The sequence below is a fragment of the Puma concolor genome, chromosome C2 (assembly GCF_028749965.1).
Source record: "Puma concolor isolate L17-30 chromosome C2, mPumCon1.1.hap2, whole genome shotgun sequence".
NCBI classification, from domain to species: Eukaryota; Metazoa; Chordata; class Mammalia; order Carnivora; family Felidae; genus Puma; species Puma concolor.
The window spans coordinates 11,022,731-11,040,796 of NC_141675.1; the positions used below are offsets into that span (position 1 = coordinate 11,022,731).

General features: G+C 44.2%; 1 long non-coding RNA gene across 1 annotated transcript in view; it reads left to right on the plus strand.

The window, feature by feature from the left end:
- LOC147577096 (uncharacterized) overlaps positions 1-18,066 on the plus strand; it is an 89,444-nt gene that overhangs the window by 24,561 nt on the left and 46,817 nt on the right. The window lies entirely within an intron of this gene.

Sequence of the window (18,066 nt, forward strand, 5' to 3'; positions counted from 1 at the left end):
AAGCTGTTTCATGATTGACTTTGTGTTTTCAACATTCATAGGCTCTTTCAAGTCATTTCCTCGTCATTTCATCACATCTGCTACACTTTAAGCTCAGTAGCTGTTGTAATCAGACCAGTGATCATTTTAATGGCTCACCTGCATTTTTATGTCCTTAATTTACCGTGACTTGTCGTTTGCCTTCACTGCAGAAATGTCTCTCTTTCCGGTCTTCCTTTAACATCCTGAACTCTGAGGGCTTGTACGTTTTTTGTTTTGTTTTTTGTTTTTTTTTAACGTTTATTTATTTTTGAGACAGAGAGAGACAGAGCATGAACGGGGGAGGGTCAGAGAGAGGGAGACACAGAATCCGAAACAGGCTCCAGGCTCTGAGCTGTCAGCACAGAGCCCAATGCGGGGCTCGAACTAACAGACCGCGAGATCATGACCTGAGCCGAAGTCGGCCACTCAACCGACTGAGCCACCCAGGCGCCCCTAAGGGCTTGTACGTTTTTAAAGGTGCCAAGCGAGCGTATCCATACGCCTGAGCAGATATCATGTTACCTGAGGTGGAAACTGTATGTCTAGAATATAATGTTATAATCAAACTACCCAAAAAGTTTGTGTGATGCATGCTTACTAATTTGGAATCCATTAAAATTCAGGGAACACTCGGGTGGCTCAGTCGGTTAAGCATCCGACTTTGGCTCAGGTCACGATCTCGTGGTTCATAAGTCTGAGCCCCGCATCAGGTTCTGTGCTGGCAGCTGGCAGCCTGCCTGGGATTCTCTGTCTCCCTCTCTCTCTGCCCCTTCCCTGCTCACACACACACTTTCCCTCTCTCCCTCTCTCTCTCTCTCTCTCAAAAATAAACATTAAAAAAAGTAGTCAGAACACAAAAAAAAATACACCCTTAGGGAAAAAAAGACTTTTTCTATGGTCAAAACACAAAGTGTTTTACTGTCCATTTGTTAGTTATCTATAATCATATTCACACTAATATTTGTGTCTCAACATTTTGTTATGAAAATTTGCAAACATTCAGAAAGGTTGAAAGAATTGTATAAAGAACACCCATGTATCCACAGACTAGATTCTGTAGTTGATAGCATTTTGCTAAATGCTAGATTTGTTTTGTCACAAAACAATCATCAATTTATCTTTTTTTTTTTTTTTTTTTGAGAGAAAGAGAGAGAGTTGGTGGGAGGGTGGGGCAAGGGTGTGGGAAGGGAAAGAGAGAATCCCAAGCAGGTTCCATGGCCAGTACGGAGCCCGGCTCAGGGCTCGAGACCATGAGATCATGACCTGAACCGAAATCAAAAGTCTGCCGCTTAACCAACTGAGCCACCAGGCGCCCCAATTTATCTTATTTGTTTTAATGGATTTTCAACCTACAGCCCTCGGAACGCCTCATCCTTGAGCACGTCCACATGCACATCATTAACTAGAGTCCAAGTTTGCTTACAGATTTTATTTTTAGGTAAAATTGATACGCAGCGTGATGCATACATCTTGAGAGTACTATGAGATGGCTTTTGAATGTCAATGGTTTTCGTTTCCTGATGGCAGCATTGATTATCAGTTGTTTTAATTATCCTTACCATTACGCCCACATCAATCCATGCAGTGAAAGATCAGTGTCATTGTTGCCCCAGACTGGTTCCTTCACGTAGGTTACCCTTCCTTAGGCTCCAGGGCTCAGTACGTGTGTCTCAGCCGATCCTCTCCCGGGCTTGCCCTCCTCCTCCTCCCAGACCCCAGGCTGCATGTGTCCTTTCACCCGCATGGGGTGCCTAGAAGGTCTGAGATGGTACACAGTGTAGGGTGGATGGTGCCGATCCCAAGAGCAAGGGAATGCTTGCTGGGCAGTGGGATGGGGTTCAGGGGTGTGGGGAAAAGAGCCAGGCTACGGCCACGGTGTCCAAGAGGGAAGGAGTGCATAAGAATGAGTGGATCCTTGAAGTATTGACCATTTGGAGCAGAGAGATGGGAGGTGGAATTTCTGGGACCAAGGAAAAGGGAAGGAAGGGAAGGGAAATCGACAGGAGCTGTCCAGTGCCGTAGTGAGAGGAGCAGACTCAGGGTCAGACCGCTTTTGTCGAGGTCCCTGTTCAGCACCTCCTGAGCTGTGCATCTGTTGTCACTGAATCTCTGTGCCTCAGTTTCCTCACCTGTAAAATGGAGAGGCTAACGGCATTTACGCCCTAATTAGATCTTGTGAGGCACACATGAAATCATGTAAAAGGAGTGAATACTCTTTTTTCCTGGTTGATGTGTGGCCAAGGTTTGCTGAACGGATGGATGGGTGGTTGACTGGTTCAACTTTGGGGCCAGTCTTCGACATTTACAATTTACAAGAACGACCTCTTGTTTCTCTCTCTGTCTCCGCCCCCCCACCCCCCACCCCAAGCCTCATCACTTTCCCATCTGCCTGCTGTGGCAGAAACACTATTTTAATATGAAACTGAGTCACTCATATTCCAAAAAAGAGAGAGGGAGAGAGTTTAAATTGCAGATGCCTGGGAGAGTTATTATATTAGAGTAAATGGATTTCATTTACAGTTCGATGTGAACTCTGACCTTTCTTGTTTTGATAAGGAAGGGTAGAGAGGACTGGCGGGTGAAAGGTAAGAAATCAAAGCCACTAGGGGAGGGGGATACACAAAAGATGGGCACACCCAACACAGACGTGGCTGAGTGTCAAATTTTTAAAGCAAGCAGTATTTTTTTTAATGTTTATTTATTTATTTGTTGGGGGGGGGGGCCTGTGTGAGTGGTGGAGGGGCAGAGAGAGAGGGAGAGAGAGAATCCTAAGCAGGATCCGATTGTCGGCCCAGAGCCCGACATGGGGCTCGGTCCCACAAATTGTAAGATGATGATGAGCTGAAATCAAGAGTCAGACTCTCAACCAACCACCTGAGCCACCCAGGTGCCCCAACAAGCAGTATTTTTATACATGGAGGACCCCGTTTTTGCAATGCAAAAATATTCTATACCATAACTACGAAATAAAAAGACAGCAGGAAAGTGGGTTCAGGACAAACAGTAAAGCTAAGTTTCTGCTTTTTAAAAAATGTTGAATAACCACATGCATGTATTCTTAGACTTCATCTGTTCGCACCTGGTACACACCCAGATGAATCCCTCCCTGCAAGAAGGAGGAGGAGGAGGCTTGGTTTCACTTTGTTAGCCAGCCCTCACAAGTGTCATTTCTAGAAGACTCTATGAGAAATCTGTTTTCTTTTCTTTTTTTTTTTTTTTTAGTGTTTATTTATTTGAGAGAGAGAGACAGACAGACAGACAGAGTGCAAGCCGGGGAAGGAAGAGAGAGAGGGAGACACAGAATGTGAAGCGGGCTCCAGGCTCCGAGCTGTCAGCACACAGCCCAACGAGGGGCTCGAACTCACGGACCGTGAGATCATGACCTGAGCCGAAGTCAGACGCTTAACCGACTGAGCCACCCAGGTGCCCCTATGAGAAACCTGTTTTCAAGTTGGCAGGGGCGGTGGGTGGGGGAGGGACAGTACCACCTTTAAAACTGCTTGTCGGTTTGGACTTCGGGCTAAATGCTGTCAGTTTGGAACTCCCTCGGGAGGAAAGCCAAGCTTCTGGTCATCCCGTTATTGATCTCGTCTGTATTTCCTGATGACTATTGCTGTGTCCACAGAGCTTTGCCTTTTTCACCCTCTTTCCCAACAGTCCTTGCAGTGTTTTTGCAGATTGATCTGTTAGCATAAACTCAATTATCAGTTTACTCTGATGACAATCACCATTACAGCTACTATAAAATTTACTTTTATAATAGACGTTAGTGTAATCCGGCTCCTAGTGGCTCACGAGTGCTTCCTTGCATCTGTGAGAAGCCCAATCGAGGCAGCATTCAAAGGGGGTCGGAATGTTCTCTGGCAGAATGCCTGTGCCATATGGAAACTATACTCTGAACTGCCTTTTAAAAAACCAGACTGGGGGCGCCTGGGTGGCTCAGTCGGTTAAGCGTCCGACTTCGGCTCAGGTCATGATCTCACAGTTTGTGAGTTTGATCCCCACGTGGGGCTCTATGCTGACAGCTCAGAGCCTGGAGCCCGCTTCACATTCTGTGTCTCCCTCTCTCTGCCCCTTCCCCACTCATGCTCTGTCTCTCCCTGTCTCTCAAAAATGAATAAACGTTAAAAAAATTAAAAAACAAACAAACAGAAACCACTCTGGGGGCACCTGGGTGGCTCAGTCAGTTAAGCATCCAGCCCTTGGTTTTGGCTCAGGTCATGATCTCATGGTTTGTGAGTTCAAGCCCCGCATTGGGCTCTGTGCTGACAGCGTGGAGCCTGTTTGGGATTCTTTCTCTCCCTCTCTCCTCCTCTCTCTCTCTCTCTCTCTCTCTGTGTCTCAAAATAAATAAATAAACTTAAAAAAATAAAAATAAAAAAGCCACTCTGTGCCCCATCCAGACTGCTGAGAAGCTCATGGCCCCACCCACTATATCAGCTGAAAAGATACAACCTCTTTTATTTTGAAAACTTGCAACAAACAAAATGCAAGCTCAGTGACGTGAATTATAGTCGGCTATCTGCCACTACAAATTGATTTCAGGAGGAAGACACAGTCGAGTTACTCTGGAGCCTCTCAAAGCAGGGGGATCACATTAAGGTGGGCCTAGTTTGTCTCCTAAAATGAGGTTCCCTTCCCTGAGAACTTCAGGGAGAGGCTGCGTTGAATCACTATGTCGTGTTAAGTTGAAGAATAAGATCCTTTCAGCAAATAACTTTTCCGTTCCGACTATGCGCAGGGCTCCCCACTAACCGCGGCACGAATCACATGCTGGCCTTGCGCAAGGGAGACACAGAGCAGCGTGTAACCGAGATATTGTAGCGGTCTGACCAGGCTATCGATTCTGACCCTGGAGCTGAGTAGGGACTCCCTCCTCAGAGTAGGGAGGACGCTTTTGCTGGGCCATTAACAATGAACAGGACTCTGACCCCTCAGAATGGAGAAGGGTACATTCCAGTTACTAGTACGTCACCATAAACTGCCCTGAGACTTAACAACCATTTCACTAAGCTCACAGTTTCTACGGGTCAAGAATTCAGCACGACTATAAAGGGGACACCTTGTCTCTGCACCACCATATCTGGGTCCTCTACTAGGAAGGCCTCTAGGCCGGGGGGGCAAGGAACCCCATAACTTGGAGCTGGAATTATCTGGAAGCATCTCCCCTCACATGGCTGGCAGTCGATACTGGCTCTTGGATCTGACCTCGGCTGGGGCTACCAGCAGAAGCACCTAACTGAGGCCTCGTCCCTGTTGCCTGGTCTCCCTCACAGTATGGAAGCCTCAGGACCGTTGGGTTTGTAACTCAGCAGCCCAGGGCTCCAGAAGCGAGTGGTTCCCAGAGAACCAGGCACAGGCTGCATGGTATTTTCTGACCTGGCTTCTTCAGAAGTTATGACGTATCGCTCCCATCAAACTCTCTTGGTTACAACGGGGACACCAAGGTTCACTAGCTCAGATGCAACAGGAGGGGACCCAGACTCTCACCTCTTAATGGAAGGCACATGGCCAGTTAAAAAAATGTCACGGGCATGCTAAGAAAGCATGGGAGCACGTGGGGTGTGTGCAGCTTTGGGTGGGTAGTCTAATGCTGCTAGAATTTTAGGTGTGGGGTGGGAAGTGGCAGAAAGTGGGGCTATACATGTAGACTGGGGCCATCATGGGAAAAACCTTTACTGCCTTTGTGGCAGGCACCCTATCTTAAGCCACACACGATGGAAGAAATAAAACCTTGTTTTTTTTTACGAGTCAATCCACTTTTTCTTTTGAGAAATTACATCAGGGTGTGAGAAGATCTGAGTCCTGGGTAAATCTCTGCCACTCGGCCTTGCCTGAGCTCAGTCCTGGGACCTCCTTTCTCTGGGGCATCTGCAGGGGGAGGGGGCTGGGTCTCTGTTCCTTTCCATCCAAGCTGGCATCTGCTCAGATGTGCCTGCACCCGTTTTGTCCTGGGATGGTGATTCGAGCAGGGTACCACTGAACTGTCCCTTGGTGCAGGGCTTCTAGAATTCCGCTGGATTTCAGCTAAAACTGTCCCCTTCACAGGCACACAGGGAAAATGTGGCTGCTCTCCTGCCCTTCTGTGGGGCTGCAGGGACTTCTGGGACGTTGTCTGGGATCTCCTCGGTCTACCTACTGTGTTTCACGTCTCTGCCAGGCCAGCTGCGCAGAGACATTTCTAAGGCTGGAGACCTTGGGGGCCTCCCCACGGGCTGTGACAATCAGTCCCCTTCCCCTCTAGAACCTCCAAATCTAGCAGTTCTCCCTCACTCCCTTTTGCCCTAAAAATCAGATTCCCTTCCCTGCAATGTACAAGCTGCACTGAATTACTTTAAAAAAAATTTTTTTTTAACATTTTTATTTATTTTTGAGAGAGAGAGAGAGACAGCACATGAGCAGGGGAGGGGCAGAGAGAAAGGGAGACACAGATAAGCAGGCTCCAGGCTCTGAGCTGTCAACACAGAGCCCAATGCGGGGCTGGAACCCACGAACTGGGAGATCATGACCTGAGCTGAAATCGGACTCTTAACTGACTGAACCACCCAGGCACCCCTTGCATTACCCTTTTAAATAAAATTGAGAAATACCATTCTTTCAGCGAACAATTTTACCATTCTCCCTCTCTCCTTTTCCGCCAGGCTCAGGATTCCTTAAGATCTAACCCAAAAGTGGTTCCGTACCAGGCTGTCTCAATTGTTTATTGTCAATGTATCGCGTGATGGTCTAAACCTGACTTATGCGGTCATTTAGCCTTGTCTGGCTCAGTGGTCAGTGTGATGTCAACGACCTCTCAGTAAACACGTCCTTTGGTTTCCCCGAGACGGAGACCTCTTGCGCTTATCTTGGTGATTTGTGGTCTAGAGATGAAGCTTATCCTGTGTGACTGAGCAAGGACTCTGGAAGGTGTACTTGGATGCCTTTGGACGCCTTGGACCCTCCTGATGCATTCTTTCTCTTGCTGTATTGTATTCCTTGTCTTCATTTAAGCTTGATGTCTGCATGCTTTAAAAAAAAAAAAAAAGTCTAACCCAAAAGTTAACCCCAGAGGCTGAGAATGTGAGTGTATCTTTTGTATTTGTGACAAGAGGACCTCCCTTTTGGAAACTCAAAGATAAAGACTGGAGTCTTTTGAATCTTCCCTTCCCCGAAGCAGCGAGGATGGGTGGGAGAAGGTCCCCGGGGTCAGAGTGAATAAGGAGAGGGGTAATCTTCTTATATATTGAAGGCATTACTATCACAAACCCATGGGGCAGACACAGAGGTGCCCTCAGACCCCCCTCCAGGGAAAGGCTGACCGCCTGGCTCGGAGAAGTATGGTTGAGTTGTCTGATAGTTTCTTGTCTCCAGCCTTTTCAGAATCTGGCTCAGCATTTTTTTTTAAACTGTGGCAAAATACACAGGACATAGAATTTCCCGTCAGTGACAGAACCCTTAGAGCAGTCCTAAGTACATTCACGGTATTCACCACTACCTAGTTCCAGAACACTTTCATCCGCGCAAAAGGAAGCCCCATCTCCATTAAGCAATTGATCCCTTTTTGCCCCTTCTCCCCAGCCCCAGCAACCTCCAGCCCACTTTCCGTCTGTACGAATTGGACTACTCCGGACGTTTCGTATAAATGCGATGTGTGTCGTTTTGTGTCTGGTTTTCCTTCACTCAGCATGTTTTCAGGGCTCTTTCCTTGGCCCTTGTAAAATAGTGCTGCTGTGAATATTTGTGTGCAAGTGTTTCTCTGAACACCTGTCTTCAAACCTTTTGAGTATATTAATTTGGGAGCAGAATTGCTGAGTCGTATGGTAATGTATTGGGAAACCGCCACACTGTTTTCTACGCTGGCTGTACAATTCTCCATCTCTACCAGCAATGTATAAGGGTTCCAGTGTTTCCGTATCTTCACCAGTACTTATCATCCAATGTTTTAACATTTATTTATTTACTTATTTATTGGTAATCTCTACACCCCATGTAGGGCCGGAACTCAGGACCCAGAATCGAGAGTCACGTGCTCTTCTGACTGAGCCAGCCAGGCACCCCTCCGATGTTTTGACTACAGCCACCCAATAGGTGTGGAGTGGTATCTCATTTGCATTTGCATTTTTTTTTTGGAGAGAGCATGCCTATGAATGGGGAGAGGGGCAGAGAGAGAGAGAGGGAAAGAGAGAGAGAATCTCAACCAGGCTTCACGCTCAGCACAGAGCCCATTGTGGGGCTTGATCCCATGACCCTGGGTTCATGACCTGAGTCAAAATCAAGAGTCAAGTGCTCAACCGACTGAGCCACCCAAGAACCCCTGATTTGCATGTCTATAATGAATGATGCTGTCCATCTTTTCATTTCCACTGGCCATTTGTGTCTCTTTGGAGAAATGTCTATTCAAGTCCTTTGACCATTTTTAAACTGGACAGTCTTTTGTTGTTCACTCGTAGGAGTTCTTTATATATTCGGGATAATTGCCTCAGCGCTTAAGTTGAGATCCCTGCTTCAGGGGCATTCCCCCGGCCAATGACTGGGTGGGAAAGTGGTAGGAGTTCCTGGCCATTTCTACCCTGTGCAGGTCTGCTCTAAAGGCAACCTTTGCTCGGGGTGCCTGGGTGGCTCAGTTGGTTAAGCATCTGACACTCGATTTGGACTCAGGTCATGATCTCATGGTTCGTGAGACTGAGCCCTGCATTAGGGCTCTGTCAGCCCAGACCCTGTTTAGGATTCTCTGTCTCCCCCTCTCTCTGCCCTTCCCCTGCACTCATTGTCTCTTTCTCAAAAATAAATAAATAAACATTAAAAAAAATAATAATAAAGGCAGTCTGTGCTCCAAAGGTCCTTGTTGGGCTGGCAGAAATTTGTTAGGTATGTGTCCCAGTCAGTGTGAGAGATCTCCCCCTGCCCGATCCTGCTTCTTCCCCTGTTTTCTTTTGCCAGTGTCAGTCCCCAGGAAATCTTTTGGATGCCTATCCATCTCAGCATCTGTTTCCCCTAAAAGACAACCTGTGACAGCCTGGCAGAGAAGTTGGCATTTATTCCAGAAGCAAAGTGTTGGTTAAAAGGGTTCACAAAGTAGGAGGACACAATGTGCTTTTTAAAAGGTTGCCATCAGGGGCGCCTGGGTGGCTCAGTCGGTTAAGCGTCCGACTTCAGCTCAGGTCACGATCTCGCGGTCCGTGAGTTCGAACCCCGCGTCAGGCTCTGGGCTGACAGCTCGGAGCCTAGAGGCTGCTTCCGGTTCTGTGTCTCCCTCTCTCTCTGCCCCTCCCCCATTCATGCTTTGTCTCTCTCTGTCTCAAAATAAATAAACGTTAAAAAAAATTTTTTTAAAGGTTGCCTTCAGAGTGTGGGCAGAAAGGTAGAAGATAACCTTATTAGTCAGGGTTGCAAACATTGGGGTGAGAGATGATGATGGGGGGCAGTTGAATTCGGAGATGGAAAATGGTGGGGGTGGAGTCCCTGGGTCCCTGCCCCTCAAAGACACAGCTGGCCCATGTCCTTACTTGGCCAAGATCCATTGTTCTTTTACTGTCCTCTTGAATTTGATCTGCTAGAGTTTTATTTAGGATTTCCCCATTGATATCTGTAAGTGATACCAATGGTCTATGGTTCTTTTGTGTGCACTCTTTGTTTGGTAAAGGATTATGTCATCTTCATAAATTGGGCAGTTTCCCATTTTCTTCCATACTCTGAAGCATTATGTATCATGGAAATGACCCGTTTCTCCAAAGTTAAAAAATACCTAATATGAATATAAGATCATTTTTAATTGTAAACTTTAAATATTTTCAGTTATCCTTTTTTTGTGGTTTCTTCTTAAAACAATCTGCCTCTGCCTCTCTCCCCCACTCAAAACAGTCTGGGTAATTTATGTTTTCTAGAAGATCGTCCATTTCATTGAAATTTTCAAATTCATTACCTTTTAAACATGCACACAGATAATACTTTATAATCAAAATTGTGTTGTTGTAAGGAATTTGGAAAAGAGGAGAAAATGAGAACCACTTACAATCAACTGAGAGAGAGAGAATCAATGTTAACATTAAGGGGAAGGTGTTCCTTCTGTTTTTCTTTCTTTCTTTCTTTCTTTCTTTCTTTCTTTCTTTCTTTCTTTCTTTCCTTCTTTTTTTCTTTTTTTTTTCAACATTTATTTATTTTTGGGACAGAGAGAGACAGAGCATGAACGGGGGAGGGGCAGAGAGAGAGGGAGACACAGAATCAGAAACAGGCTCCAGGCTCTGAGCCATCAGCCCAGAGCCTGACGCGGGGCTCGAACTCACAGACTGCAAGATCGTGACCTGGCTGAAGTCGGACGCTTAACCGACTGCGCCACCCAGGCGCCCCTCTTTCCTTCTTTTAGAGAGAGAAAAAGTGCAAGATTGGGGGAGAAGGGGAAAGATAAAGAGAGAGACAAAATCATAGCAGGCTCCACTCTTAGTGTGAGGCCTGATGTGGGGCTCGATCCCAAGACCCTGGGATCATGACCTGAGCCCAAACCAAGAGTCAGATGCTCAACCAACTGAGCCACCCACACGCCCCTATTTTCTTTTAAATTAAAAAAACAAAACCCTACATATTTGTTGTCATATCTCTGTTAAAAACAAGATAACAGGGGGGCGTCTGGGTGCCTCGGTCAGTTAAACGTCTGACTTTGGCTCAGGTCATGATCTCACGGTTCGTGGGTTCGAGCCCCACGTCGGGCTCTGTGCTGACAGCTCAGAGCCTGGAGCCTGCTTCGGATGCTGTGTCTCCTTCTCTCTCCCTGACCCTTCCCTGCTCACACTCTGTCTCTGTCTCTCAAAAATATAAATAAATAAATAAATAAATAAATAAATAAATAAATAAATAAAACAAGGTAACAGGCCCCAAATGCTTATGCTAACCCCCACGTCACCAAACCAAGACGTAATAGTTTCAGCACTTCCAGAAATGGAATCTTAACCCAGTCAATCAGGAATCACAGATTGGTACTAGTTCTAGTCATCTGCTGGATAGACCCCTGCCCGCCCCTAAAGGAAAGTGACTTTGCAACAGTTGACCCGCTTTTTGGCCTTGTATATCTCCCTTCTGGCTATAGAAGTCTTGCGTTTTGTTCAAGTCCTTGGAGCATCTTTCTATCTGCTGCATTGGATGCTGCCCAATACAAATAAATTTTTGCTCAAACTCTTAAATATTGTAATATGCCTCCATGTATCTTTTAACATCTCCTTTAGAATTTCTATTTGCTTCTCTTCCTCTTTAAAATTACATTTCTTCAGGGGCTCCTGGGTGGCTCAGTCCATTGAGCATCCAACTCTTAATGTCGGCTCAGGTCCTGATCTCGGAGTTCATGAGTTCGAGCCCCACATTGGGCTGACAGCGCTTGAAACCTGCTTGAAATTTCCCTGTCCTCTCTGCCCCTGCGCCTGCTCCTGCCCCTGCTCATCCTCGTGTGTGTGCTTTCTCTCTCTCTCAAAGTGAACCTAATTAAAAAAAAAATTTAAGGGGCACCTGGGTGGCTCAATCAGTTAGGTGTCCGACTTCAGCTCAGGTCATGATCTCGCAGTCTGTGAGTTCGAGCCCCGCATCGGGCTCTGTGCTGACAGCACAGAGCCTGGAGCCTGCTTTAGATTCCGTGTCTCCCTCTCTCTCTGCCCCTCCCCTGCTCACGCTCTGTCTCTCTCTGTCTCAAAAATAAAAATGAAAACATTTAAAAAAAATTTAATTACATTTTCAAAAGCTTATCTCTTTATAATTTCTTCAATAGCTCCTAAAATTTTTATTTTAACCTTACTGTTTTCCAGTGTGTTGATTAATAATCTCTTATTTTGTCTTCGTATTCCTCTTGCAATGGTCTTTTACTCCATCTTAACTTCCAGATAAGGCATTCTGTCCATTTATTCTGTTTTTCTTGCCTAAGATTTGTGTTTTTGGACAGCTGTATTGAGTTATGATTTAGCTACTGTAACATTCATCCATGGTTATGTGGGCAATTCAATGATTTTCAGTAAATGCCAGGAGTTGTGCCAACCTCACCACAATCCACACATTTCTATCATCTAAAAAGACCTCCTCGTAAGTAAAGCAACTAAAAAGAAAATAAATAAATGAGTTCATTAATTAAAAGACACCCCTCCCCCCATGCCTATTTACATTCAACCTTCAGTCTCCCCTCCAGGCAACCACTGGTCTGCTTTCTGTGCCAAAAGATTTGTTTTTTTCTGGACATGTCATGTGATAGAATCACATAATATGTGGGCTTTTATGCCTGACCTGTTTCACAGAGCATAATGTCTTGGAGGGCCATCCACAAGTCAGCACTTCCGATGTTTTAGCCACGTCCACCTACTCCTTTTTGCTGGTTTCTCCCTAGATTCTGACGGCTCCCTCCTGTACGCATGGAGACCCGCACCTTGCCAGACTAGAGAGGACCATTTGCAAGTCTCTGGACCTCTCCCTCAGTGCAACTCTCTTATCTCGGGCACATCACTCCATAAATATTAGATATTTTACAGACAATTTTTTTTTGGCACTTATATAAAAACATTGACCCAGCAGTGTTTTTTCTCTGAGTCCTCGGGGCAATGCTTCCTTTCCTTTAGAAGCTGCAGAATCTTTCTCTAGGGTCTACAAATCTTCTCTGTGAATGAGGAGAGATCTGTTAAAGCCTGGAGATGGTCACTGGGCAGGTGACTAGGCTGTTCTAACCCTCCTTCACTGGGGGGGGCAGGAACAGGGGCAAAAGGGATGGAGAGTTAGTGTTTCATGGGCACAGTTTCTGTTTTGGAAGATGAGGAAAGTTCTGGAAGTGGATGGTGGTGATGATCACACAACAATGTGGATACGCTTAATGCCACAGGACTGTATGCTTAAAAATGGTAAATTTTATAACATAAAATTTTAACCTCCATTCTACTTTCTGTCTCTATGACTTTACCTTTAATTTTTTGCTTTTTAAATCTGTGATGACAGTATAAGTACTTTCCAGCCAGAAGGTTGGGGGATATGGATGGATATTCTCTCTCTCTGCTTTTTTTTTTTTTTTTTTTTGGGGGGGGGTGGAGGAGATGGATATTCTCTTAAGGTCTCTTCCAAACATTATTTTTCTCAATATTTTTATTAAAAAAGCACACCGGGGGCGCCTGGGTGGCGCAGTCGGTTAAGCGTCCGACTTCAGCCAGGTCACGATCTCGCGGTCCGTGAGTTCGAGCCCCGCGTCGGGCTCTGGGCTGATGGCTCGGAGCCTGGAGCCTGTTTCCGATCCTGTGTCTCCCTCTCTCTCTGCCCCTCCCCCGTTCATGCTCTGTCTCTCTCTGTCCCAAAAATAAATTTAAAAAGTTGAAAAAATAAAAAAGCACATCGGTATCTGATCCCTCTTTTACAGATGACAGTCTGATTCCTTCAGAGTTGTGAGATTTTGTTTTAACATATTTTTTTCTAGAAAACACCTTTATGGTATATCCCCACTTTTCCATCTCCAAACTCTCTCTGGTGTGGCAAGCTGTATTTCTGAAGAGACTGTCTGTGTAGATGGTGCAGCTCTCATGAAACAAATTCAGTAACAGTTATGAGAAAACCCAATGGTCAAGTACTAAAATTCTTCCTGGGGGCACCTGGGTGGCTCAGTAGGTGAAGCATCCAACGCTTGATTTTGGCCCAGGTCATGATCTCATGGTTCATGAGTTCGAGCCCCCCGTCTGGCTGTGTGCTGACAGTGCAGAGCCTACTTGGGATTCTCTGTCTCAAATAAATAAATAAGCCTCAGAAAATAAGTAAATAAAATTCTTCCTTGTTTCCAGCATTATCACTCTGTGAGTATATATGTATACAATGACTTCTTTTTCTTAGACTTTGAAATAACTGTATAGCCTATATTTGTTTTCATGTATTTTGATGAAGACTGATTCTCATAGCAACTCTCTGACACTGGCACAGTGTGGATAAATGTAAGATCAGCGATACGGAATTCACAAACTGATATTGTTGCTATTTTTAAAATTTTCTTTTTTAATGTTTATTTATTTTTGACACCGAGAGAGACAGAGCATGAGCTGGGGAGGGGCAGAGAGAGAGGGAGACACAGAATCGGAAGCAGGCTCCAGGCTCTGAGCTGTCAGCACAGAGCCCGACGCAGGGCTCGAACCCACAGACCACGAGATCATGACCTGAGCTGTAGTCGGACGCTCAACAGACTGAGCCACCCAGGCGCCCCGTGATGCTGTTACTATTGGCAAATACGGTATCTTGGCTGAGGCTGACTGAATGACTGCTGGGTATTGGGTACTGTGTTGGAGACAAGTAAGACTCTCCTACAGTGTGGATGGACCCAGAGGAGTGAAGTTTTCTCAGAAAGCACTGTAATGATCATCATCCTCTGCCAGTTGAGAAATCTTGGTGTTGATTCTTCTTTCGTTCCAGAGTTTGTAATTAACTGGACTCTTTAATTATTGGATACGTTTCTCTGAGGAAACCTTCGAACTTTTGGAGAGAAAGACTTTTATGTTTGATAGGAATTCTTAAGTTCTTTTTTTTGCAATAAAGACAGAGTAAGAAAATCCAGTAACAGTGGCTTCCTGCCTTACTGTCTTGAGGGCAGCCAGTCTTCTCACTCAGGGCTAAATGTCCTGTGAAACTGATCATAAATGGTATGAATAGCTTTAATAGAATCTTGTCTCTTTCTTACACTATCTACAGAAGTTGGTGTCATTTACAGCTGACAATGAAATGAGAATCTGAATATTCTTAGGTATTTTCTCATAGAGTGCTCGCTGGCTGCAATTCAGAATTATATCACCCTTCTATTAGCAAGGAGGTGTTCCCCCACCCTATTCACTCCTTCGACAAGTATTCACCACGTGCCTTTTAGGTGCCAGATACTTATAATTAAATTCTTAACCTTAGGACTTCGTGTCGATGGTTTGCCAGATTTTAAATTCTACTGCATCATGTAAGTTCAAGTTAATTAATTTTAGGTACCAAGAAATGAGACTTCCTGTTAAGATGAAAATTAACCTTATGAGATTAATACAGATATTTGAAAGCCTTCTTGTAATTGAAACAGTTTTTAAGATCTTCAAATTTTGATAAGTTGGGCCAAAATGACTCTATGAATAAATAAACAAACATAAACAAACAAAACCAACTGAACTTTTATATACATTTCAAATTGTTTTAGGGTATTGGAAATAATAAGGGAAATATTCAGTAACACACAATGTGTAAAATCTCAGTACGTATTTTAAGAAATCCATAAATTGTGAGTTGATAAGCCCCTAAATACGACTGTTGGCCACAGGCATCAATCATTCAGGTGACTGTTTTTTATGGTATTACTAGAAGTTACATGGGCTATTTTTGAGTGAAGACATGAATTTTCCTTCAATGAACCTCCAACAACAACAAATCTTATTATATAAAATTCTGTGTTAATGGAGAGTCCATTTGGGAGTGTGCCAGAGGCAATGTTTCCTGTTGGTTTTCCTGTTCTATGAATAAGAATCGGAAACATGTATCTGTTAAGTTGAAGGCTAACATGTAATTCTCTGCTCCAGAGACATTGAAGAAATGGGAATTATCAATGTTAACTCAACGTGAGTCAGCTGTTCAGTAGAATTAAAAATTGGAGATACAGTAAATCTTGTGTTCTTGTTTCTTTTTGTATTCACCAAAGAAATTGTCCTGTTTGGATGGCATTTCCATTTAAAGAAACTAAAATTTAATTATCCTATTTTTCCTGCTTTTCTTTGTGTGTGTGTGGTGGGGAAGGAAAGAATATCATGCAAGAAAGAACTTCTTTCACACACAGAAAATGGATTGCCTTAAGATTTTAGAGGAGTAATTCTTAAAATGATGTCTCTTGCCCTTGTATCTGCACTAGATTCTGAAATATTCTAAGATTCCAGACTCATTTTTCTGCTGCATTTATATTTCCTAATTCTCACTGTTTGTCTTATTAACGGGGAAATGCAATTCCTGTATCAGTTTGTTCCCCTTGAGCTCGTGTCTAAATATTCCATTAAACTTACTAACATCAGGGATGCCTGGCTGGCTCAGTCAGTAGAGCATGCAACTCATGATCTTGGGGTTGTGAGTTCAAGCCTCACATTGGGTGTGCAGCCTACTTTGAAAAAAGTTACTAACTTCAGAATTGGGAGGATTCTTTCAGTATATTCAAAGGCTTTCAGATTAAATAATTGAAGACCACCAAAAGTATTTTAACAAGAATTAGGCTTCTACAAACTACATCTTTTTTTTTTTTTAAGTTTATTGTTTATTTTGAGAGCGAGTGTGTGAGCAGGGGAGGGACAGGGAGAGAAGGAGAGAGAGAATCCCAAGCAGGCTCCGTGCTGTCAGCGCAGAGCCCAGCACAGGGCTTGAATTCACAAACTGTGAGATCATGACCCGAGCCAAGATTAAGATTGGACTCTCAACCAACTGATCCACCCAGGTACCCTTGGCCCTAACTATATTTTCAAATAATTATATCCAGAGGCACCTGGGTGGCTCAGTCATTTGAGCGTCCAACTCTTGATTTCGGCTCAGGTCACGATCCCAGGGTCATGGGATGGAGCCCAACATCAGACCCTGTGTTGAGCATGGAGGCTGCTTAGGATTCTCTCTCTCTCTCTATACTTCTGCCCCTCTCCCCCACTCACTCACTCTCTCTCTCTCTCTCTAAAATTAAAAAATATATATATCCACTACATGAAAATGTAAAAGTTCTGGGGTGCCGACCCTTGATTTCAGCTCAGGTCATGATCTCACGGTTTGTGAGTTCAAGCCCCACATTGGGCTCTGCACTGTGTCAGCACAGAGACTGCTTGGAATTCTCTTTCCCTCTGTCTCTCTGCCCCTACCCCACTCTCCCTCCCTCTCTCTCTCAAAGTAAATAAACTTTAAAAACATTATTAAAAAAATAGAAAAGTTCTAAATACCAGCAATCTTCTCTTCATCAATGAGCTAAAGATACATTCAGATAGGACAAACCCATTTACTTTCCCTGAAATTATAAAATTGTGAAGTATTTTGCTTCTTTTTTTGTCCTTTTTTTTTTTTTTGGTAGGTGAAGTTCACTTTAGTTCTCAGTTGTTTTCAATTTTTCTATTTCCCTGTTAAAAATGTTTTCATATTATCTCATCACTCTCCTGAGATAAGGAATTGCCATTGGAAAAACAAATTGCTGTTGGACAAAGTGTGATTCCGACCCGAGAAAATTTTATATAACTTAAGGGTTGTGCTTAGTAAAATTTTATCACTTGCTTCTTTAAGAAAATTTAGATACTATAAATTTAGCCTCTAACCTTCTTTGACATAATCTTCATTCCCATTTTATGACATCGTCTCTTCTGTTTTATTTAACGGTTTAATAGAGTCATGTTTGAAACCGGCTGGAAAGCAATTTCAAGAAATGGTTTACAGGCTACTTTTAATGGGCAGTGTTACAGTATTTATTGCCCTCGGATATAGCGTTATTAATATTATTAAAAATCATTTGTTGATTGCTGGAGGCTGCACTTGGAGCTATGTGAGACATAAAGACACCGTAATCGCTGCCCTATGCCCTGTCTCTGGCAAATAAAAACGTTATGTTTCTATATGGTTTCTCTGGCTTCTCCCTCCGATGTTTTCCCCTTTAGGGAATGGATGTTATTGAAAGTGAGGTGATGCCTTTTCACCTTATTTTTTATTGGCTCTCTTCCCATGAGTCTTAGGTACCTTGGCAGTCAAGTTGAACTTTCTGAGAGGAAACTACTCCCTATGAGCAGTGAGGTATACAAGTGACCTCTGCAGACACATTATGGTGATTCATGATCCCAGGACCTGCATTACATTCCATTGCTCATGTTTGCAAGCGAGTGTTGGAAATAACCTTGGAGGTTCGAACCATTCAAAACTCACTGGAAGAGAAATTTCCCCACAGGAAGGAGATAAAGGGATTTCTTCCGGAACGTTGGCAAGGACACTTGACAAACTCCGCTCCCAAGCAAAGGAGCGTTGCCTTTTGTCAGCTCGCTCACGCCCACTGTACCCTTGTGTTCTCTTCAGGCCAGTTTACTGGACCATCCAAAGGCAGGTTCCATGGCT